This window comes from Rhineura floridana, chromosome 2 (genome assembly GCF_030035675.1).
Source record: "Rhineura floridana isolate rRhiFlo1 chromosome 2, rRhiFlo1.hap2, whole genome shotgun sequence".
NCBI lineage: Eukaryota > Metazoa > Chordata > Lepidosauria > Squamata > Rhineuridae > Rhineura > Rhineura floridana.
In genome coordinates this window covers 175095718-175120693 of record NC_084481.1, presented here as the reverse complement: position 1 = coordinate 175120693, position 24976 = coordinate 175095718, and positions in this window count along the sequence as shown.

The following is a 24976-nucleotide window of genomic DNA, read 5'->3' as shown; positions in this document are numbered from 1 at the left end:
TTTTTGAGATAGCACCACCTAACTTGCTCTATTTATCGAATAGAATCATAACTATTTTTTTCAGTATAGTCCCCTGTAGGGATGGCAAAATCTGACAGTTTCACTTTCCCAGTTTCTCATTTGTAAATTCTTAAATTCAGTTCTCCACATTTTGACATCAGCTTGTGAATTTTTTAAAAAACAAGGCTGCAGGGATGAGACTGTGCTGGGATCATCAAGGGGCAAGCATTTCCACCTGCCTTGCCCCACCCCTCTGCCTGGGCCTTATCAGGAGGAGCTGCAGGCTGAGTCGTGCTGCTGCAGGGATGAGACTGTGCTGGGACCATCAAGGGGCAAGCATTTCCACCTGCCTTGCCCCCCACCCCTGCTCTTAGTGACATTTGTTTGGGGACTGTCCTTTACCAGGAAGATGAATGTTTTTGGTTTGCTGTTTCTGTTTTTTTAGCTTTTCCGTTATTGTTAGTTTTTATTGTTAGTCTCTTAATGTTTTGATGTTTGCATGTTCTGCTTTGTACGCCACTTAGAGTGGCTGACAATTCAGCCAGATAAGCGACTAATAAGTCGAATAAATAAATAAATCACACTAATGAAAATTTAGTAACATTTTAGTGTGAGTTTCTCCTAATATATGCATGTTTGTATGCAATTTCCCCTAACATACATGTTTTTTCACGGCACTTTCCCCCTATATAATGCATTTTTGTATGCTGTTTTCACTAATATATGCATTTTTGCACACACTTGCCTATTAAAGCCATGACTTGACTGGAGAACTGAATTGCAAAATTCATAGAAGTGCAAATTTCAAACGATCACTGTGTTTTGGTTCACATATTGTTTCTGAAAGTGCAAATTAGGTAGGCTCACCTGTAAATGTGAACTGAATTTCTCCCCCATGCTTGTAGAGGCTGCATAGCCCATCAGTTCTCCATTTACCCTTCCATTTACTTGGCACAGCCAGAACTGTATTACTTTATTGCCACCACACCAAAGAAGACTCGGACACAGACATGGAATAATGTTATATTTATTTAAAATATAACAACATAAAGCTTCTTCCAATTATAAGCCAATAGCCGAATTAAACTTGCTTCGGGCAGGTGAGGATAACTAACTGGGAGGTAATCTAGCCTCCAAATTGTCTGGGCATGTAATTCAGAACCTACCTTGACTCCCGAGCAATGGAAATGGTTGAAATTAACCCTCCTTGCTAATAGAGCCAATCACATGGTTCCAACTTCCGCACCCCAGCCCCGCCATACAGGCGTTCACCCTGATGCACAAGTTGGTTCCACAAGGGGCACCCCCAGATCCCCACAAGCCACACATGACTGTTGGTTCTCTAGTGAGTGCCCTCTAATACAATGCCTCAGTTACCTTCAATCTATCCCCACCTTCCTCACCTGCCCGAATTCCATGCCACAAGAGGGGATCAGCTAAAGCTTGATCCCCTCAATCCAAAGAAAACAAATCCCTGAGGCCCAACCGAAGGTCCTCAAGAAACATATCGCATCCCTGCTCAGAAAGATGCACCCCATCATCCCAATAGAGGGCTGGATAATAAAACCTGATTCTGTCATGAGGTATAATCACCCCCCCAAGTGACAGAATCAGGTACCTAACCTTCCTATTAACAAACCTCCGCACTCTATCGATTCTATTGGGATGGATGGTCTCCTTCCAGACTCAGCGCTCGAGCATATCCGACCACACTAGAATAAGGTTGGGATACGTGCACTTGAGCAAACTAAAATCTTCCCTGACCTTACATAGCAAGTCCGCACCAGGACGTTGCACTAGGTCATTCTCACCCAAATGCACAAGTAGAATATGGGGTTGAGGCGAAGAAGAAATGATCCTAAACATTGTGGGCAACAATTCCCCCCACCTCATACCCCGCCTGGTTGTCCAGGAAACCGTTGCGCGGCTGGAGAGCTGCAGCTGGGTCCCGGCAGAGGAAGAAGCCGCCCTTTTGTGAGCCCAGAACAAAATGGAATGGCCGCACATGACTATCTTTGCTGGAACTGGAAGGTTCCACACACCTAGAAAGAATGAGAAACAGGTTACATGATTCAGGGTCTAATGTAAGATTTAAAAACAGCTGAACGCCAGCGTCCGATCGCCTGGATGCTTTCCGTACGCATGCCCATGAGGGCCGCAGCCGTAGCTGCACCAATCCGGAACGAATGCATTCCATACTCCCCTGGATCTCGCCCGCTGGCCAACAAGGCCCGCCGAACAACAGCCCAAAACTGAAACTGTAAGGGTGGACCCATCGAGATGTACAAAGAGGTATCGCTGGCCTGCTGGCCTTACGGAAAGAAAAGCCCTCAGAGCAGATACAGGGCATAAAACAGGTATTGCACAACTATGCAATGTCACCACTCTGCCCTGACGCTTCTGATCTGTCTTAGACACATGCAGCGTGAGTGTAACCTGGGTATCACCCAGTACACAATCGCTCAGGTATAAAGCCCTGAAGGACTTATCGTTTTAGAAGATGCCAGAACTTCGCTAGGGCGGAAGGCCCCATAAAAAGCGACCAAGGCGACTGTAATAAACAGCTGCGTCTCATACGCAGAAGAACACAGAGAAGCAAATAAATGCAATATTTGCATCAATATATCTGGGGTAATGGGCTTCCTCTTATCAGGTGCTTTAGGCGCTGCGCACGACCAACCTTCAAGAACTTTACGCACTCTGAAATCTGATGCATAATCTGGGACACCCTTAGCCTTAGAAATAAATGCAAGGGTGGACAAGGTACCCGCTATTGTGCTGACGGAAATACCCTGACCTTTTAAAAATACTATAAATTGCAGCAACCGTGAAACTGAAACTGGAATAGGCCAATCCATTGGCAGAGCGTGAGAAATGCAGAATGCTTGAAACTTATCAAACCCACACTGATATGCTCTCTGAGTACTGGGAGCTAAAGCCAAAGCTATGGCTGCCGCCACCACTATCTCCCAAGGTTCCATAAAAGAGATGGCATCGGACTTGGGTCTGGTGCGGCTCCTGGGGCCAGCTCCCAAAATCGTTGCATCTGAAATCGGGAAAGGGCATCAGCCACTTCATTCTGCAGGCCCGGGACATGCTGAGTAACGAAAAGAATATTAAACCTTAAACATTGCAGGATGAACGCACGCACAAGGCGCATAACTCTAGAAGATTTAGAGGTTTGAGAATTGATTACACAGACTGTGGCCTGATTGTCGCACCAGAACTGAACTGTGCGATTTTGAAACTCATCGACCCATAAGTGGACTGCCACAACGATGGGGAAGAATTCTAAAAAGGTTAAATCAGCGGTAATACCCACCACCCTCCAAGACTCTGGCCAATGTTCAGCGCACCACTGGGATCTGAATAAAACTCCAGAACCTGAACCCCCAGCAGCATCAGAATGAACTTGTAATTCAGCTTCTATAAGAAGGTCCTCCCTCCAGAAGGAGCATCCATTATAGCTTTCCAGAAAAGTAAGCCACATGGATAAATCCTCTCTCATCCCTACAGACACTCTAATAAAATGGAAACGTGAGCGCACTCCCTTCATCGCTTCGCAAAGGCGCCTCAAAAAGGCCCTGCCAGGATAGATCACATTGGAAGCAAAAACTAGGTGACCGACCAATTCCTGAAGTTGTAACAGAGTAATTTTCTTAAAAGACACTGCCTTACGCAAGTGAGCCCTCAAATCAGTCAGTTTATCTATAGGCAATCAGGAGGACTGTGCAACAGTGTCAAGCTGAATCTCCAAAAAGGTAAGGCAGGAGGAGGGGCCCTCCAACTTCTCAGGCGCTAGCAGGACCCCAAGTTCATCCGAAAGGGCCATGAAGGCTTCAACTAAACGCATGCAATGGGGGTCATCGGCAGAGCCAATGAACAAGAAATCATCCAGATAGTGTGCAACGAAGGAGGAATGTGTTCGCTCTCTCAATGCCCACTCTAAAAAAGAACTGAATGCCTCGAAGGCCGCACACGAAATGGAACAGCCCATAGGCATCGCCCTATCAAGATAGTACTGGCCTTGAAATTTAAAACCTAATAAATCCACATCTGCTGGATGTACAGGGAGCAAGCGAAAGGCAGACTTTATGTTGCACTTTGCCACCAAAGCACCCTTACCAGCCGAATGCACGACCTTCACAGCTGCATCAAAAGAAGTGTATTTTACAAAGGCCATATCAGACGGAATGCCGTCATTGACCGAATTTCCTTTGGGAAAAGATAAATTATGTATCAGGCGATACTCGCCCTGCTGCTTCTTTGGGACTATACCAAGAGGGGAGATCCTCAAATTCAGAAAAGGAGGGGAGGGGAAAGGGCCAGAAATCCAATCTGCATCAATTTCCTTGCGGAGTTTGGCCAAGACAACAGTGGCCATCTCTCTGACTGAATTTTGATTGGGGGAACAAGTGGAAATCCTCGGACCAATGTAAGGGATCCGAAAGCCCTCCGAAAATCCCTTAGTAAATAATCAGCTGCCTGTTTATCGGGATAGAGCTGCAACCAACTAGCCAGGGAAACAAGATTAATGGGACTACTGGCTTTGCAGCAGGCCCCCACCTCCGCCTGTGCCACGTTTGTGCTGAGAGTGATCTCCAACTCCCTGCTTTTGAAGCCGAGACTTGGGACACGAGAAACTGGGGTGATTACCACTGCAGGCTCCACAAGCATGCCTAAACCTACATGGATGCCTGGCACAACACCCAGAGCTGTTAAAGCTCCAACAGACTTGGTGGGATTGAACCCACTGCAACCCCCTGTTGAAACCGGAAGCCTGAGCCTGAACGTGCACTAATAGGTGACCACTGTCTGCACGATCACCCAACATAGGCCTTGCTGAGGTCATGTACCGGAGCCAAAGGCCCGGGTGCTCAATGTTCCAATGCAATGTAGGATCCAACGCCACCCTTTGCCTAAAATTCTCATCATACCTCAACCAGGTGGTACCTGAGAATTTTCGGAAAGCACGATGAATGATATCCTGATATTTAATCATGGATAATGCACGAGATGGGTAGGCCTGTGTCATCACACCCATATACACAGTATAAGCATTGAGCCAGTTAGGCCAAATGTGATCTACCTTTTTCTTTTTGGCTGCTTCTCTATCTTTAAATTCAACAGCCTCCCTGCTCTGTGCCTCAGACTCTCGGAAAAGAAGAGTGAAAATATTTATGTATTCCCCTCTCCAGATCTTTTCCTTAGTTGACAACTGGAGGTGGTCACCCAAAGGCAAGGAAGTATCGCCCTGGGGATAAACACTCTGAGGTAACAGTAAAGTGGTAGAAGCCTGTACCTCCGAAGCAGAACTAGGCTGCCAAGGTGTCACAGCCACTGCTGGCCAAGGAAGCTGAGGATGTAACGGAACCAAAATGCCGCCCATATAGCCCATCTGCTGCTGTGACCCAATATATGACTGTGTGTGACTAGAAGTGGTGGCATGTATTGCAGCATGCTCACCTGCCAAGGTACTTGGAGGCACCACGACTGAGGGGGTGACATTCTGTGGAACCTCCGCAGCATCCACAGGCAAAGGCCCTGTAAGCACTGGCAAGGAAGATGATGGTAATGATGAACCAGCCACCAGCGAAGGATATGAAGCAGGAGACGACATTGTTGGTGGAAATGCAGCAGCAGCGGAGGAAATCTCAGGGTGCGGAACAGTCACTGTGGCAGTAGAGGCCTTCTCCAAGGCGTCCAGTCATGCAACTAAACCAGAAAGGAGAGATGCCTTAGTGACCTTGGAAGCCAACCTCTGGGATTTCTTACCTCTCACTGAAGAACTGGTGCCTGCCTCTGGGTCAACTGGTGCCTCACACTCCCTTTCCAACGCCTCAACTCTGGCCACCAAGGCACAGACTGTTGCCATATCTTCATCTTCATCCGAAGAGGACTGTTGCACCGTGGGACATTTTGTCGGTCTTTTTACCACGCTGACACCTCGCTTCTGCTTGGCCTTTTTTGGAGGCATATCAGCAAATAACTACACCACAAGCCGAAAAGTAACAGTAATTAGCCAAAATTAAACAACTAACCGATGGCAAATGCTAACATGAGGGAAAACAGCAGCTAATTCAACTGGTTCAGAAAACAAATTCAAATAACCATAATTATTACTGCCAGAAATTGGATTATGAAATTCTTACCAGAGCAATTAACGATTAATATATTATAAAACCAAGATTAACAAATTAGAGGAATCTGGGCCCACTAATCAATCAATAATAATTTTTATTTATTTAATTAATTATTTATTACTATTCTATAAACTCCTAAATGAATTAACTACAATAAATGAACTAGACAAATTGAATTAAATTAATTAAAATTAATTAATTAACACACCCAATTATAAATTAGATAAAGCCCAACAATTAAAATAACACAGTCTAAATTATGCACTCCCTCATAAAATTCCAAGGAAACAAACTACAAACTTAATTATCAAAGGAATGAATTAAGGTGGGGGAGGTTTAGAAAAAAATTACAGAAGCCGCCCCCAGAACAAACAAAACAACAACAAGAAACAAGCAATATCCCAAACAACAGCTCCTAACTAATTGCCCTCTATAAGTAATGAAGGAGCTTAACCAAACAATGAATCACTGAGGGAACCAAGCAAATGGGAAGGGGGGGCGTCGCAACTCAGCCGCGCCCACAACAAAAAAGGCCACGTGAAAAAAATCGCCAAGCTCCACCCCAGGAGACAAAATTACTTGACTACACAACCAAACAGGAGGGGGAGAATGTGACACACCACAACCAATACCCAAACGCACAACATGACAAACAGAGGAAGGAAGGTGGGGTGCCACCCCCGGGTGGTAAACCGTTAGCCTCCAAAGAGGCGCAAACCGGTAAGACAGCTCTGAGAAGATCAACGATCCACCGAAGATCCACTGACGATTGCACCAAACCAGGGACTTGCAAGTAACACTGAAAAAAGAACACCCGAAGACTCTGCTAAGTCTCCACGCAACGTGCCGCAAGGCAAAGAAAGGCACGAAGAATGAGGAGGAGCTGGCTTATAAGCCTTAGAATCGCTCCTTCTCATTGGTTGAACCATCCCACCTGACCTCATTTGAATGCTTCCCAATGTTCCCGAGCCTTCTATACAACAGGGGTGGAGGCAAATACGCCCCCACTTAAGGCGGGAACGACATTCTCTACAGATAGGCTTTCTAGTGATTCTCTTCACTCAGGCCTTCTGGTGGATGTACATTTCCTAAAAAGCCAGCTGTGCATTGATACAAAATAGCATATATCTCTTCCAATACACCGAACCTATCTGTCAAAGATAGCCAGGCACTATATTTAATTATCCTTTAAGCAGGTGAAAGTTCTCCATCAGAACTTCCTATAGTTGCTACTGTAGGAACACATTACCCTATGTTATGAGAGTTTTAAAATCTATATTTTGAATATACTGTATATTATACAGCCACAAGAGTGGCTGTATATTATAGCCAGTATGGCTTTTTCACATTCCGCAATGTTAAATGGGAAATACCCCCATGCCATTCTGATGCTTCCCATAAGCTCATTTCAAAACAAAACCTTACATAATTTATAGTCCTGAACTCAGAAACGCTTGCTTAACAACCCTGTCAATTTTCATGGTGATACACAAAACAGTCAGAGAGAATAGACAGTTCAAAGTGTAAAAAGAGGAAGAAAAACCTCAGAGCGCTTTTGGACTTTTTTCTCTGTTTTCATAATCTGTTGAAATTCATTAAAAATCTGCCATGTTCACAGAGTACCTGTAATCCTAATACTGATCTTGCCCCATACGCTGACCTTCATCTGCTGCAGTTTAAAAGTTTAAAAAATGCCTGGCTGATTTTTAATTAATTTAATAAATTTTGGCTGCGACCCAATGATAGAGCAGAGCATGCTCAGTAAGAACCAACTGTCAGAGTTGTAAAAGCCTCACAGCTGCTGGGCTTGCCTAATCAGAGGGCCACACCCACACCAGACTTTGATTTCATGTAAGACAGTCATGGCTTCCCTCAAAGAATCCTGGGAAGTGTAGTTTGTGAAGGATGCTAAGAGACTCCTATTCCCCTGAGAGAATGGTTTAACAGTCGGCCACTCTGATTGAAGGTCTGTGAGGGGAACAGGGCGTCTCCTAGCAACTCTCAGCACCCTTCACTAACTACACTTCCCAGGATTCTTTGAGAGGAGCCATGACTGTCCAAAGTGAAATAAAGGCCACGTGTGGATGTGTCCAGGGAAAGCTTTGGTTTAAATTTGGGTGGGAGGCTACATGTGTCTGCTGTAGAATAAAAAGGTGGGGGAAAGCCTGAAAAAGAATGATTCTGTTTACAATGTTTTCCTTTTGGAAAGGAAAGGGGCTTCCCTTCTACCTAGTGCCCACCCACCCAATCTCCTCCCTTCCCACTCCCTGCCCCTTCCCTGGGTCAGTGTTGGACTACAACCTGGGAGACCAGGGTTCGAATCCCCACACAGCCATGAAGCTGACTGGGTGACCTTGGGCCAGTCACTGCCTCTCAGCCTCAGAGGAAGGCAATGATGAAATCACCTCTGAATACCGTTTACCATGAAAACCCTATCCAAAGGGTCGCAATAGGTGGGGATTGACTTGAAGGCAGTCCATTTTCATTTTCAAACATGATTGCATAGAAATAAATCTCACTGAACTCAAAAAATATGCAAATGATCAAACCCACCCTCCCTTCTCTTTCCTCCTATCCTCTCCTCTTGCCCCTTCCCTCCCCCTTCCTTTGCCCCTCACTCCCCATCCCCTTCCCTCTTTCCCCTTCCCCTTCCCCCTCCTCCCCTTCCTCCTCCCCATGGTCAGTTTTACCTATCTTAAACATGATTGCATGGAAGTAAATACCATTGGACTCTATAAGCATGCAAATGATCAAACCTGCTCTCCCCTCCACCTTCCTTTGCCCCCCTCCAATACGCTCCTTCCCACTCCCCTTTCTCCTCCCCCATGGTCAGTGTTTCCTATCCTAACCAAGATTGCATAAGAGTAAATCCCATTGAAAATAAGCATGCAAATGATCAGACCTGCTTTTCCCCTCTCCTCTCCTCTCCCTTCCTCCTCCCCTGCCCACTCCAGCCCTCCCTCCCTCCCTCCCTCCTCCGGGCAGTTTTACCTATCCTAAGCATGATTGCATGGGAGTAAATCGCACTGAATTTAATAAACATGCAAATGATCAAACCTGTTCTCCTCCTCCCCTCTCCATCCTGCCTCCTCCCCTCCCCATCCTCTGTGGTCAGGTTCACCTATCCTAAGCATGATTGCAGGGGAGTAAATCCCATTGAACTCAATAAGCATGCAAATGATCCATCCATTCTCAGCAAACTTGGACAGGATTCCATTTCTTACCTCCCGGATTAAAAAGCAGGGAAATTCACTAACAGGCAAAAAACCTTGCGGTTTAAGAACATACCTATAGCCCACAGCTATTCTATCAAACTTTAAAAAGCAGGGAAATTGGGCAGCTATAGTGAATGCACCAGGGGAGCAGGAGACCTGAACTCCTCTCTGAGATATTGGACTGCCCTACAAATTGGTCAAAATGTAAACACCATTTGGGTTGGTCTTTCACAGTCCAATCCACTTGCTGTGTAGCTTGGAAGAATTTGGTAACATGTGCCTCTGAGCATATGGTGAGTGGTGGCAACACCTGCACCAGGCCAAATAATAGAAAGAAGACATGTGCTGTGCTGATCTTGTTTTAGCAGGGAGGAAGCAACATTATTAAGACAATTGATATAGTTCAGATGGTCACTTTGAATATGTCTGATTTCCTTTGCAATTTTAGTGACGTTTCCTATAGGAAATCATTTTCTTTTGCTTCTATTTCCGTGAATATGTGAAATACAGCAACTCTTTGCAAAATTTATACTAAAAAAACTCCAAACATAATTGTGGAATAATGGCACTGACTTCTGCAGAATAGTCTCCAGTGGACCTCAGGAGTGTCTCAATTTGCACAAGATAAAACCGTGGGAGGTGAAATATATTCTAGCAAAATGCTAGGTGTGCTCTATGTTTTTAATTGACTGTGCCCACCTTGCCTTAAATGAAGTCGTTTAAACATAGCAGGCTGAAAATATGCATCCTCTTTTTTCCAACAGCTAGAGTCATTGCTGAAGTAGCAACATATTGGAATCAGTCTGATTTTTCATCAAACTGCAGGTCCAAATTCCACTGTTAATGCACCCAAAATAGAAATAGAATATAACCTCCAATTTGAAACACAAAAGGCTGTCTTCACCATCATATGACACTGACCAATAAAAAGGCTTTGAAATTAATAAAAATAAATTTGACACAGATTTCTGGGATGAATAATGAGGGAAATAAAATTTTCTAGTGTAGATTCTCGGTAGAAACATTAATAACACAGGAAAGAAGCAAAGTAAGAAGAACACCAGCAAACATACAAAAATATAATTCTCTATCTTTGGAGATGGCAAGTATTGCCACCACTCACCATATGCCCAGAGGCACATGTTACCAAATTCTTCCAAGCTACACAGCAAGTGGATTGGACTGTGAAAGACCAACCCAAATGGTGTTTGCATTTTGACCAATTTGTAGGGCAGTCCAATATCTCAGAGAGGAATTCAGATCTCCTGCTCCCCTGGTGCATTCACTATAGCTGCCCAATTTCCCTGCTTTTTAAAGTTTGATAGAATAGCTGTGGGCTATAGGTATGTTCTTAAACCGCAAGGTTTTTTGCCTATTAGTGAATATATATATGATGTTTCCAATTTAGTTGCAAACTCGGATCTAGTCTTGGATGTTCCTATTTGCCAGATATTTCACTCTGTGAAGAAGCTAACAAACAAGAGAACTTACTTATTCACTGTCTTGAAAAAAAATTGAAGTATGAAAGCTGCCAATATTTCTGCATTTGCTTATTTTAACTGAGAAAGGCCAGTGACACGGGAGGCGGAGCGGGAGAGACTTAGTGAGCTCAGAAGATAATACAGACTTAAAGCATTTAAAGGGTTTTCTCTTAAAGATTTTTTAATTTAGCTACAAACACTATTTGCAGTAAATGCCTTAAGGTTGATAAATGATTTCTTTCTAGTTCCACATCCATGTTTTGTTTTGCTTTGCTTTGCTTTGCTTTTGAAGGGGGAGATATTATATTTCAGATAACCACTTTGCGAATTCAATTTTTATGCATTTCCCTCCTCCCCCCATTGTCTGAAGTGGATAGAACATTGAGTTGATGTAGATGAACCGGATTCTGTTCCTGTTCAGCCATGAAGTTAATTACTGCTTTCAGAGATTTCGCTAAATGATAGTTTAGTGATATGTGAAAAAGCCTCGGAAACATGCGGACTCACCCTGTACACATCTTGCATGGAGATTGAAAGATTCACTTCTGTTTGCAACTATCCACAAATTGTCATTTCATCTGAACCAGGACACACTAATGTTTGAAGTATGGTTTGTCCATAAAATCCAAACTCTGGTTTATGATCCTGGCTTGTTTGGATAAGCCCTAGTTAAAACTAATGGCAGTTCCCAGTTCAGGTGAAATGAGAAATTGTGGTTAGTTTATGCTTCTGATCTGTTCCTCACTCATGCCAGAAGAGAAAAGGGTACAGGGAGCAATAATTTAGCATTACATTTGGACCAGGCTAATGTGTTGCCATGGGCAAATCACCATGGGTAGCTTCTGATGTGTACTTACTCCATCCAGAGCAACTCTTGAAAAATGTGTGATGCTGATACATAGCCAAGTCTTAAAGGACAGCTTGGAAGAAGATAACATATCACTAAAGAAAGTTGTGTAAAAATTGCTAGGGCTGGAACCAGAAACCTATAGGTCTGTGAGTTGCTGTGCATTGTTTGGTGAGTCACCAGGGCTAGTGTTTCCTGGGTGGTGAAGTATTCTTAGCCTCTAGAATGACTCCATTCCCCTCATCTGGAACCATTATAAAAGCTTGTGTGTCAACATAGGGCTTGGTCAACCTAGTTTGTAGCCTTTGTGCAATGGTTGTCTATGGGCAACTACTGACAGAACTATACAATCTGATATTAACTCATGGAGTTCACTGTCAACACATGGTGATGGCCACTAGCTTAGACAACTGTTTAAAGGATGATGATGATGATGATGATGATGACGACGATGATGATTAATAATAATATTCATCATCATCATCATCATCATCATCCTTGCCATTCACCAGAACATCCCAAGGTAGTTACAGCATATGGAAATACAATTAAAACAGTAAAAAATAACCCCACCCGTAACTCCAAAATAAATATTAGATATTATACCTAAATAAAACTTCCTTGTTGTGAGGACATATATCTTTCGATATCAGATTCTGAGGACAAATAATGGTTGAAGGCCAGTTTACCATTTATGAGTGCTCAGAGGCACCTGGATGATGACCATGGGGAAACAAAATGCTGGAGATGAGATGCATTTTGCCCTAATCTAGGAAGAAGGTTATGTTATTAGGGCCAATGTTTGTTCCTAAAAGAGAGAAAAACAGAGAGAAAAAGAGGGGGAAAGAGAGATAAAACAAAGAAACAAAATCATTATCTCAAGAAAAAATACCACATGCACAAATTATAAAAAGGAAAAAAATTAATTCTGTCAAAGCTGGGCATTTTTGTGAGTTTTACAGCACAATCCAATATATGTCTACTCAGAAGTAATTCCCATTGAGTTTAATGGGACGTACTCCCAAGTAAGTGTGTATAAAACTGCAGCCCAAATTACCTAGGAAATGTGAACAATTCTGCTTTCTGCACCCATTATTAAAATATTTTGGTGTATAAAGAAAATATATAATGCTTTAATGACCCATTTGAAAATCAGCTTTATTTCATAATTAATGGGTTTGTTTATGAAGTCTTTCAAAATCCATGAAGTGTTTTTTGAATAAATTGCAGAATGTGGCATTAATTCTGAAAAAGTTTTGTTTAAAAAATTATCTGAAGATTGTTCAATTGTAAAAGAGCAATGCATTAACCAATACTTCATTAACCAACATACATTAAGCACTCATTTGAAACATCACTACAACAGAGTTATGACCATGTTTCCATGTAGCAGTCAGAAGTAGTGAACCTATGTCCCTCCAGATAGTGGACTCCAACTCCCAACATTTATTTATTTATTTATTGCATTTGTATACCGCCCCATAGCCGAAGCTCTCTGGGCGGTTTACAACAATTAAAAATATTAAAAACAAATATACAAATTTAAAAACACATTTTTAAAAAGCAATTTTAGCAAAATGCTAAAATGCCTGGGAGAAGAGGAGAGTCTTGACCTGGCACCAAAAAGATAACAGTGTTGGCATCAGGTACACCTCATCAGGGAGTTCATTCCATAATTTGGGGGCCACCACTGAGAAGGCCCTTTCCCTTGTTGCCAGCCTCACAGTTCCCTTCCCAGTAGGCACCCAGAGGCCTTCGATGTTGAGCATAGTGTACGGGTGGATTTGTTTCGGGAGAGGTGTTCCATCAGGTATTGTGGTCCCAAGCCGTGTAAGGCTTTATAGGTTTAAACCAGCACCTTGAATTGAGCTCAGAAACATACAGGCAGCCAATGCAAGTGGGCCAGAATCAGTTTTATATGTTCAGACCGTCTGGTCCCTGTTACCAATCTGGCCACTGCATTTTGCACAAGCTGCAGTTTCCAAACCGTCTTCAAAGGCAGCCTCACATAGAGAGCATTGCAGTAATCTAACTTGGAGGTTACCAGAGCATGGACAACTGAAGCCAGGTTATCCCTGTCCACATAGGGGTGTAGCTGGGCCACCAACTGAAGTTGGTAGAAGGTCCTCCGTGCCACCGAGGCTACCTGAGCCTCAAGTGTCAGAGATGGTTCTAGGAGAACCCCCAAGCTATGAACCTGCTCCTTCAGGGGGAGTGCAACCCCATCCAGGACAGGTTGGACATCCACCATCCGGTCAGAAGAACCACCCACTAGCAGCATCTCAGTCTTGTCTGGATTGAGCCTCAGTTTATTAGCCCTCATCCAGTCTATTGTCGCAGCCAGGCACTGCTTCAGCACATTGACAGCCTCACCTGAAGAAGTTGAAAAGGAGAAATAGAGCTGTGTGTCATCAGCATACTGATGACAATGCACTCCAAAGCTCCGGATGACTACACCCAATGGTTTCATATAGATGTTGAACAGCATGGGGGACAGAACTGACCCCTGTGGAACCCCATACTGGAGAGTCCAGAGTGCCGAACAATGTTCCCCAAGCACCACCTTCTGGAGCTGACCCACCAGTAGGAGCGGAATCACCACCATGCAGTCCCTCCCACTCTCAACTCAGCCAGTCTTCCCAGAAGGATACCATGGTTGATAGTATCGAAAGCCACTGAGAGATCAAGGAGAATCAATAGGGTCACACTCCCCCTGTCTCTCTCCTGACAGAGGTCATCATACAGGGAGACCAAGGCTGTTTCCGTGCCAAAGCCAGGCCTGAAACCTGACTGAAATGGGTCCAGATAATAGTCATCTCTGACTATTGTCCATACTGGGTGGGGTTGCTGGTTGCTGGAGTCCAACAACATCTGTATGGCCACAGGCTCTCCTTCTCTGTAAGAAGTGCTTTCCAAGCAATCAGTACAGCAGGAGGACTCTCCTTCATATGGAACAAAATTGGGGGGGGGGAATTATTTTCTGAATATTCCTGTTCTTGTCCCACTTCACTTCAGATTGAATTAGAACTTGCATCTTCCACAGACACATACTAAAGCATTTGCAAGTGGGCAACAAACTCCTCATGTAAGCCTTTATTTCAGAGTAGGTGCTTAAGTTTTCTAATGATTCCGATTTTATTAAGAATCAATTAGGACAATTATTAGGACAAACAAGACTGAGTCCCAGATGTGGACACCAGGGAGAAACCGCCTAGCCCAACCTTCTGTGAACTATATCAGTGCTCCTTAGACAATTTTTGAATATTCAGAATTTCTGTATAGAAATATATATGCTGTTCTATAGCAAGACATCCAATCTGTCTGTTTGGGTTTCCATCTCATCATTTACAAGTACTAATATTTGGAAAACTGACTGGTGAGAGCACAGACTGTAATTTTGCACATATCAGGGAAACCTTCTGAAGGTATTATTCAGGAAATGGGAAACCTATTAACATAACCATCATCCAAATCTACGCTCCAATGTCAAACGCAGAAGAAGAAGAATTGGAGAGACTTTACACAGAAGTACAGGAGGAAATTGATCACACACCAAAACAAGATGTGCTGATAATCATGGGGGACTGGAATGCAAAAGTAGGGAACAGAGAAGAATGAGGAATTGTGGGGAAATGGGGCATAGGAGACAGAAATGAAGCAGGAGAAAGACTTATTGAATTCTGTGAAGCCAATTCTGTGAGATCTTCAGGAGAGACCCTTCTCACGATCCCAATACCTTCACAAGTGCGACTGGTGGGGACATGAGATAGGGCCTTTTCGGTGGCTGCCCCTATGCTCTGGAACTCCCTCCCTAGGGAGGCAAGAATGGCCTCCTCTGTGCAGTCTTTCCGCCGACAGCTACAGACTTTTTTCTTCCGGCAGGCCTTTGGAACTGAAGGTTATTTATTTATTTATTATTATTTAATTAAGCTTATATACCACCCGACTAGCAACAGCTCTCTGGGGGGCGAACATTAAAAATACAATAAAAATAACACAAAACTGTACACAAAACTGTACAGTCTAAAATCAAAATATAATAATTTAGAATTAACAGGAATTAAAATGCCTCAGAGAAGAGAAAGGTTTTAACCTGGTGCCGAAAAGATGATAGTGTCGGCGCCAGGCGCACCTCCTCAGGGAGACCATTCCATAGTTCGGGGGCCACCACTGAGAAGGCCCTAGATCTTGTCACCACTCTCCGGGCTTCCCTATGAGTTGGAATCCGGAGGAGGGCCTTCGTAGTAGACCGTAGTGTACGGGCCGGTTCATATCGGGAGAGGCGTTCCGACAGATATCGTGGTCCCGGTTTTAAGTGTAGTGACTGAAGAGGATGCTGTATGTTATTGTGTTACTTGTATGCTCCTAAACTGGGTTGCAGTATTTTAAGAGTAATTGGTTTTAATATCTTAATAGTTTAATCCTGTTTTAATGCTGATTTTATATGATTATATGTTTTATATATTTATAGGTTCTTTTTTTTTTAATAATTTTTATTCAAATTTTTCAAAAGACAAACAAAACAAAGTCAAAAAACATAACAATACAACAAAAAAATTAAAAATAAAATAGTTGACTTCCGATTTGTCGCAGATCAGCTATAAGTATATAATATACATCAAACCTGTCCCTTAATATATACATACAGGATCACTTTTCTCCATAGGCTATCTTAGTTAATCGTCAAATCCCAATATCATCATTTTATTTTGATCTTTCAACAAAAAGTCTAAGAGAGGCTTCCATTCCTTAAGAAATGTGTCTGTCGATTTTTCTGTAAGTAGACATGTCAATTTATCCATCTCTACTAAGTCCATTAATTTCAATAGCCATTCTTCCATTGTTGGTGTTGATTCCATTTTCGACTTTTGTGCATATAATAATCTTGCTGCCGTAATCATATATAATATTATTCTTCCATATTTCTTTTCTATTTGTTTATCCATAAAACCCAATAAAAAAAATTCTGGTTTTGACTGAATATTTATCTTTAGAATTTTTGGCATCATCCTACCTATCTGTGTCCAAAATGATTTTGCCTTTTTACACAGCCACCACATAAGATAAAATGATCCTTCTTGTTGTTTACATTTCCAACAAACATTAGAAACATTACTATACATTTTTGACAACTTTTCTGGAGTCATGTACCAACGGTACATCATTTTATAGAAATTTTCTTTAAGATTATAGCATAATGTAAATCTCAAGCCTTTTTTCCACATATTTTCCCATTGATCCATTTGTATGTTATAACCAAAAAATTTTGCCCACTTTACCATACACTCTTTTACTTGTTCTTCTTCCATATCCATTTTCAGTAAGAGTTTATACATTTTTGCAATTATATTTTCATCATTTGTACACAAACCTATTTCAAAATCAGATTTACTTATTTCAAACCCATACATTTTCTTGTCCATTTTATATCTTTCTAACAATTGTAAATAGGCAAACCATTGAGAACTATATCCTTCCTTTATCAGTTGTTCTCTCTCTTTCATTATATATTCTCCATGTACATTTTCTAATAGTTCTTGATAAGTTAACCATTTCTCTTTTCCAGCCATTTCTCTTCTGTAAAACGCTTCTTGACTTGAGACACATAATGGTATTTTCGAATAGAACCTTGGTTTATATCTATTCCATATTTTCAACAGAGGACGTCTTATAAAATGATTATTAAAGTCTACATTTACTTTTACTTTGTCATACCATAGATATCCATGCCATCCCCACTTCAGGTTATGGCCCTTCAAATCCAATAGTCTTTTGTTCCTCAATAAAATCCATTCCTTTATCCAGACTAAACAGCAGGCAGCAAAATAAAGTCTCAGATTTGGTAATCCCAGTCCTCCTCTTTCTTTGGCGTCTTGTAGTAATTTAAATTTAACTCTTGGTTTTTTTCCTTGCCATACAAATTTAGAGATATCTTTTTGCCATTGTTTAAAAGGTAAATCAGAGGATATTACAGGTATTGTTTGAAACAAAAACATCATTCTCGGTAATACATTCATTTTTATCACAGATATTCTACCCATTAATGACAATTGTAGTTTATCCCATTTTAGCAGATCTTTCTTAATCTCTGTCCATAATTTTTCATAATTATTATGAAACAACTTTGAATTTTTATTTGTCATAATGATACCTAAATATTTCAACTTTTTCTCTATTGTAAAATCTGTCTTGTCCATTAACTCTCTCTGTTCCCTTAAAGGTAAATTTTTCACCAACATCTTTGTTTTTTGATTGTTGATCTTAAATTCTGCTAACGGTCCAAATTCTTTTAATTTGTCCATCAATACATTAATTCCTTCCAAAGGGTTTTCTAATACAATTATCAAATCATCAGCAAATGCTCTCAGTTTATATTCTTCTTTTTTTATCTTTAATCCCAAAATCCTTTTATCTTGCCTTATATCTCTAAGCAGCACTTCTAAAACCAGAATAAATAGAAGGGGAGATAATGGACATCCCTGTCTTGTACCCTTTTGTATTTCACATGAATCCGTTAAATCTCCATTAACAATTATCTGAGCCTTCTGAGATGTATAAATCGATCTAATCCATTTTATAAAATTGTCTCCAAAATCCATTTGCTCCAAAACCTGAAACATAAATTTCCAATTCAAATTATCAAATGCTTTCTCAGCATCGAAGAAAATCAAAACTGTTTGTTTATCATTTCATTGTTCTAAATATTCCAACACATTCAAGACATTCCTGACGTTGTCACGTAATTGTCTTTTAGGTAAAAACCCGATTGATCTTCCTGGATAAATTGTTGCAATATTATTTTCATTCTTTCTGCCAAGATCATTGTAAAAATTTTATAGTCATTATTCAATAGAGATATCGGCCGATAATTTTTTGTTTTAGTTAAATCTTGCTCCTCTTTAGGTATTAATGTTATGTTAGCATTTTTCCAACTATCTTTCCCTCTTGCAAAATAGAATTCATTGTATACTGTAAAGGTAGCAAGAGTTTTTCCTCCAAACATTTATAGTACATTGCAGATAACCCATCTGGTCCTGGCGCCTTTCCTGATTTAATTTTGTTTATAGCTTCAGATATCTCTCTTGACGTGATAGGGCCATTAATAGCTTGTCTCTGAAAGTCTGTAATTTTAGGCAAATTCTGTTTAGATATATACTCTTCTATTTTTTCAGATGGGATTTCCTGACACTTGTACAATGTTGAATAATTTTGATGAAAAATATTTTTGATTTTTACATTATCTGTCAGCATCTCATCTCCTTCTTGTATCTTTAAAATAATATTTTTTGACGTTCTTTTCTTAATTTATATGCTAACCATTTCCCCGGTTTATTTGCAAATTCAAAAGTCCTTTGTTTAGTAAAATTTAGTTTCCTTTCAATTTCTCTAACTGTCAGCATTGATACTTGATTCTGTAACATTTTAATTTGATTTACAATAGAAACTTTAGTTGGATTCTTTTTCAATTCTTCCTCTTTTTGTTTTATTTCTTCCAAAATTAATTGCATTTTCTGTTGTTTCTTTTTTTTTAATTCAGAGTTACATTTAATAAAATATCCCCTCATAAATGCCTTACTTGTATCCCAAACAATATTTTCATTTGTTCCTTTATGTAAATTATATTCAAAAAACTCTTTTAATTTCTTCTTACATTCTTGTACTACTTTGTCATTCTGTAATAAAGATTCATTTAGTCTCCATCTAAATCCAAGATTTTTTTTTTTAAAGTTAATATCACAGGATTGTGGTCCGAAAAAGTTTTTGGTAATATATCCATTTTAAAAATATATTTCACTAGATTTTTAGACATCCAAATCATATCAATCCTCGAGAATGTTTTATGTCTTTCTGAAAAATAAGTAAATTCCTTTGCGTTATCATTTATATATCTCCAGGTATCCACCAATTCTAAATTTTCCATCAGTTCAAAGCAAATCTTCGGTAGTTTACCCTGTGTCTCTTTAATATTTTTTTCAGAAAGTCTATCAATTTTTGGTGAGATTACCCCATTCCAATCACCCATGACACACCAATGATCATATGAAAACTCTGACAATTTTTCCATAAGTCCTGTGTAAAACCTTGTTTTATCTTCATTGGGGGCATAAATACCCACTATCAAAATTTTTATGCCCTGTAAAGTAATTTCAACCCCCACAAATCTACCACTATCATCCAGTAATATCAATTTAGGAAGCAATTGTGGGTTAATGTAAAGAACAACTCCATTTTTTTTTGATCCAGCCGAAATAAATTCTTCACCCAAATTTTTACAAATCAAATATTTGCAATCTTTCTTCTTATTATGAGTTTCTTGTAAACAAATTATATCCAATTTTAATTTTTTCAAATAATGAAACACTTTCTCTTCTGCGCCGTGTTGGCTCCATTTATATTACAAGTTAGATATTTGTAATCCATCTTTAAGCGTGTATTTTAAAATGTACCTGATGCTCCCTTTAATCCATCATCTTCCTTCCCCTCCTCTGCATGTTCCTGTTGACTTTGTTTCCCAGGAATTATATCCATATCTTTGAGTTTATCTTCTTCCATGTCTTTTGAAGCTTTTCTCAAGAAATCCCTTGCTTTTTGAACAGTATTCAATCGATATTTCTGTTGTCTGAATGTAAAAATCACTCCTTCTGGAACATCCCATCTAAATTGAATTTTACATTGCTTAAGTTTTTCTGTAAAGAAAGCATATTCTTTTCTCTTACGTAAAAGTCTAATAGGAATTTCTTTCATCACCAGTATTTCCTTACCATCAATTTTAAAGGTATTGTTGAAGTGTTGTTGTAATACCATATCTCTGGTCGTCTTTTTTATAAAGTGAACAAGCACATCTCTTGGAATTTTTTTCATTGTTGCATATCTGGAATTAATTCTATAAACTTTATCTATTTCAAATTTCATCCGATCTTCATTCAAATCCAGAAATTTTACTAAAGCATTAACAATTTTATCTCTGATGTCTTCACCTGTTTCCTCAGGGATTGCACGGAATCTCAAACAATGTTCTTTATTTCTCAAATCAATCACAGCCATGTAGTCCAAATTTTTTTCTAATTCCAGATTTAATATATCTGTTCTATTCTCCAAGATTTGTACCTTTTCTTTAGTATTTTTTGCATCCTCCTTTATTTGCCCAATTGTCCCTTTAATCTCTTCCACTTGTGTTTTAATATAGTCTTTTATATCTATCAATTCAGTTTTCATTTCCTGTTTTATATCACTAATCCCTTCCATTATTTTTTGAAACATATCTGGGGGTATAGCCCCTTCCTGTGGATCAATTGAACCTCTTCGCTCCTGAGCCTTAGCTGCTTTTCTAGTTGTCATTCTCAAAAGAAGCCTTTAATTTCTGATATTAACCACTGTTCCAAAACCTAGAGGCAGTCTATTTCTTTTTTTTTTCCTCCACCAACAAAAGAGTTAATATTCCAGGCCTGTTATTATAGTCCGGCCAGCACAGTTCTTATCTACGTCCAGGAATGCAAAACAATTCTGGTTCACAACACCAAGCAATTAGTAACATACACGAACAGCAGATTCGTCCAAAAAGAAATAATCCAAGGAGAAAAATAGTCCAAAATATATTTCCATCAAATAATAATTACCTCTCATCCGTTTTTAATCTTTAAAACTCCAAATTCAGGCCAGCTTTTTGTCGTAAAAAAAAATATAAATTGTTTACATTTTCTTTCTTCCTTAATTATATATTTATAGGTTCTTAATGATATGTACTTATTTTTATCTGGAAGCCGCCTTGAGTTCCAGTTTGGAAAAAGGGCGGGGTATAAATAAAGATAATAATAATAATAATAATAATGATTATTATTATTATTATTATTATTATTATTATTATTATGAGAGAACTAGAAAAGGTCCTCAAATGCAAAGATGTATCACTGAACACTAAAGTCAGGATCATTCAGACCATGGTATTCCCAATCTCTATGTGTGGATGTGAAAGTTGGACAGTGAAAAAAGCTGATAAGAAAAAAATCAACTCCTTTGAAATGTGGTGTTCGAGGAGTGCTTTGTGCATACCATGGACTGCAAAAAAGACAAATAATTGGGTGTTAGAACAAATTAAACCAGAACTGTCACTAGAAGCTGAAATGATGAAACTGAGGTTGTCATACTTTGGACACATAATAAGAAGACAGGATTCACTAGAAAAGACAATAATGCTGGGAAAAACAGCAGGGAGTAGAAAAAGAGGAAGACCAAACAAAAGATGGATTGATTCCATAAAGGAAGCCACAGACCTGAACTTACAAGATCTGAACAGGGTGATCGTCATAAGTCATAGTTGACTTGGAGGCACATAACAACAACAACCTCTTCAAAGTACTGATAAGCCACTTGTTTTAATTAAAATAATAATTATAAATTATTGCTCTTATCACTAATGGGAGTTAATTATCTTGCATATGCCCATAGTAAATTTTCAGATACTTTCAGACCCTCAGCAATTTTCAAGTGGTCTATGTAGAAGAAAAGTTTGGGAACCCCTGGAATAAGACATCTGCTTATGTCCCTATGCTGCTTTCACCCCTCATTTAGGTGCCTGCGATGCATGTGTGTGGACATATCTCCTTGCAATTATGGAAAGTGATTCTTAATAATACGTCTCCAGACACAAAGTTACATAGGTATTTATCAGTTGTTTAGTAGAAAATTCAGAAGTGCAGAGTCCCTTCATGATAGTTGCAGCCACATACACCCTTTTTTGCTCCTGGATTAAGAATGAGATCTTTGTTAATGCATTCTCTCACAACAACAAACATCTCTAGGAGCCAATCAGCATGTAAGTGAGAGCGTTAGCAACTGAGAAGAGTCTTCTCAGTGGCTGACTCACCTCCTTTCACTCTGATTGGCTCCAATCAGCAGAAAAGGCAAGGAAGCATATTAGAAGACTCTTCTCAGTGACTAACACACTCCCTTTTCATGCTGATTGTAGGATGCTTGGAGATATAGGGACCCTGCTCCCAAAAAAGCAGAGGGACTAAGACCCCCTGGGCAACTACACTCCTGATGCTTGTGGACATGACCGTAAAATATTTTGTGATGTGCAAGTTCGATATTATTTATTAAGTGTGCTTAGGATTACACTGATGGCATTCCCAAATATGTACTTTCACACAGACTTTGGTTATCCATAACACAATGTTTGTCCAAGCGTCCACACTTGGGGGAGCACTACTTGCACACCCCTTCCATAAGCACATCAAAGTTGGATACACACCCGAACCAAGACCCAGACAACAGGGCACTCAAAACAAAAAGGTAATTACAGCGGCTGAGTAGATCTTGTACAGTGGTTATACTGACTGGGCAGCCACTGTCCTTCATATTTTACAAAATACTTTTTGCTATACAAAGATTAAATTTCTGTGTATGAAAAAGTAATATATGAAGTGGTTTCAATAGTGAGAAAAGTAAACAAGTGAATGGCAATCCAAATGTTTTTCATTCTCACGTTATGAAGCTAGCTGCCAGATGATGTATCACCTTCCCTACGCATGCAGCGTAGACTGAAAAAACAGCACCCAAGCCACCATTCAATACGTGCACGTGTTCTTTCCAACATGAATCTACAGGTCTCAAAAGGTAATGTGTGACAAAGTCCTCAAACACCTTATAACATGCCTCAGACATGGTCTCTTGTTCTACCAGCATGCCTTCACACCATCACTTTGCCAAAACATAAGGATAGGTAAATTGCTTTTAGGGAGGTTCACAATTATGATTTCCTATTTATTTAATCTAAAAATATTTAAAATACATAAAAACAGCCAGGGGAAGATATTGGAGAAATATAAAATAAATACAAATAAAAAAAGGGGGGGAGGTGAAGAGACCTTAAATGTGCTACTCACCATCTCTCAGCCTATTCTCCCCTCAGGATGAAAACAACAGAAAACCATGACCACCCCCAGGAAGAAGGGCACTCTTAAAATGTAGAGGAAAAAATAATCTACAACCATAGTGTGAAATCAAATGCTTATTGGGACAAAGTATGAAGAAATATTTATATAAACATGACTATCAAATATGTTTATGAATTACACAATCTGTAAATATATTTATAGTGCAATCCGATATTTGTTTACTCATAAGCAAGTCCCAATGTATTCAATGGGGCTTACTCAAAATGGGAAGTGTGCAGAGAACTACAGCCTCAAGTGATAAGGAACGTGTTCTTTCAACTTGTTTTTTTAAGTTGAGACCTTATCCCAGTCTGAGTCTGTGTTGGAATTGCTTTTTATTATGTTTTTAAGCCTTTTCTTTTTTAAAAAAAAAAGATGTTTTTTTAAAGCTTTTAAAAAATATTTTCAAAGCTGTTTTAATATATTTTAAAGTCTGTTTTTTATGATGTTTTAAAGTGCTTTTAGTGCTTTTGTTTGCAGCCCTGGGCTCCTACTGGGAGGAAGGGTGGGATATAAATCAAATAATAAATAAATAAACTTCATTCACCCAACCCAAAATTCAGAATCATGCCTCTTTAGGCTGTTTTCCAACTGTTTATTCTTACTTTATGGTTACTGGATTTTAAAGGGATTTATTTCTTATTGTGAGTTGCCTTGGTTTCCAACCCTACCTCACAATGTTGTTGGAAAGACTCCACACACACTGCAGATGTATAAATACATACAGCCCATATAATAGTTTATTGTCAAACCAGTTGGTCATTGCAGAAAAATCAGTATTAGTTTTTAAAAAATCAGTATTACTTTTCTACAGAATAAAAACTGTAATACCTAAGTAAGCCCTGCCTTCTTGCTTTAAAATAGGACTGGAGGGGGAGGCAGAAAGAGTTAGAACACAAACACAATTCTTTTTTACATTCACTCCAAAGTCCCATTGATTTTGAGCACATTCATAACCATGTCTACTCAAAAGTAAGTTCTATTGAATTCAATGGGATTTACTCTGGGCATATGGGATTAGCATAGTGATGCCAGGTCTCTGGCAAACGGCCGGAGACTCCGGCCCCGCCCTTCCTTTTCTCACCTCTGACCAGAATTGCCCCCATATTGTTTAATCTCCGGACTCTCAGCTTCAATAAAAAAAAAAAATTAAGTTTCTAGGTGGTCTGGTTCCCGAGATATACACCAAAACGTCAAACACCCCCCCCGCGCGACTGTTTTTTACAGATCTTTAGAACAATTCCTTGCTCTGGCAACAACTCCCATCAGACCAATCCAGTGGCCATGCTGGCTGGGGCTGATGGGTGTTGTAGTTTGAAAAAGTAACTTTTCAAAGCTCTGGCTCTTACCCCGC